This window comes from Eubalaena glacialis, chromosome 2 (genome assembly GCF_028564815.1).
Source record: "Eubalaena glacialis isolate mEubGla1 chromosome 2, mEubGla1.1.hap2.+ XY, whole genome shotgun sequence".
NCBI lineage: Eukaryota > Metazoa > Chordata > Mammalia > Artiodactyla > Balaenidae > Eubalaena > Eubalaena glacialis.
In genome coordinates, this window is record NC_083717.1 from 67,400,611 (window position 1) to 67,401,673 (window position 1,063).

The window sequence follows — 1,063 nt, forward strand, 5'->3', positions numbered from 1 at the left end:
CTCTCTCTCTCTCCTTTTTATTACCATGAATTCATAGATTGTTATTTATGCATTATATTACAATTACAGTCATTGTTCTTTTTGATGCTCAAATTGTCCCAAATTTGGCCATTGTCCTTTAGACATGTCCCATCATTATTTGAGCACTTCCTTGCTTTTTGGCACAATGAAATGTCCCAGGCTTACCTTCTACTTTCTCTGCCCCAGATTGGGGCTGCTTTAGTGAAGAAAGATATTTAGAAGCCAAGATCTGAACATTAGGCATGCTCAGTGCTTCTAGGGTCTCTCAACGAACAGTTTTTCAAATTGAGATATAATTACTATATGACAAAATTCACTCTTTAAAAGTGAACAATTGGGGACTTCCCTGGTGGAACAGTGGTTAAGACTCCGTGCTCCCAATGCAGGGGGCCCAGGTTCAATCCCTGGTCAGGGAACTAGATCCCACGTGCATGCCACAGCTGAGAGTTCGCATGCCACAACTAAGGAGGCTAGGTGCCACAACTAAGGAGCCGGCGAACCGCAACTAAGGAGCCCACCTGCAGCAACTAAGACCCAGCACAACCAAATTTTTTTAAATTAATTACTTAATAAAAAAGAGAGCTAATGCCTTAAAAGCAACCAGTTGAAAATGCAAATCAAAACCACAAGTGCTTGCTTCAGCAGCACATATACTAAAAGTGAGATGATAACAGAGTTTAGGATGACCTCTGCACAAGGATGACATGCAAATTTGTGAAGCGTAAAAAAAAAAAAAAGCCCACAGTAAGATACCATTTCACGTCCATTAAGATGACTATCATTAAAAAAAAATTTCTTTAAACAGAAAATAACAAATGTTGGCAAGAATATGGAGAAACTGGAACCCATGTGCATTGCTGGTGGGAAGATAAAATAGTGCAGCAATTATGGAAAACAGTATGGTGGTTCCTCAAAAAAATGAAAAACAGAGTTTCTCTATGACCCAGCAATTCCAATCCTAGGGATAAACCCAAAAGTACTGAGAGCAGGGTTTTAAAAAGATATTTGAACACCTATGTTCATAACAGCATTATTCACAACA

General features: G+C 39.0%; 1 non-coding gene across 1 annotated transcript; it reads left to right on the top strand.

The window, feature by feature from the left end:
* Positions 1-650: 650 nt before the first annotated feature.
* LOC133086119 (U6 spliceosomal RNA) lies at positions 651-755 on the top strand. Its single transcript, XR_009699891.1, has one exon. It is a non-coding gene; the product is annotated as a U6 spliceosomal RNA (small nuclear RNA).
* The last annotated feature ends 308 nt before the right edge of the window (positions 756-1,063 follow it).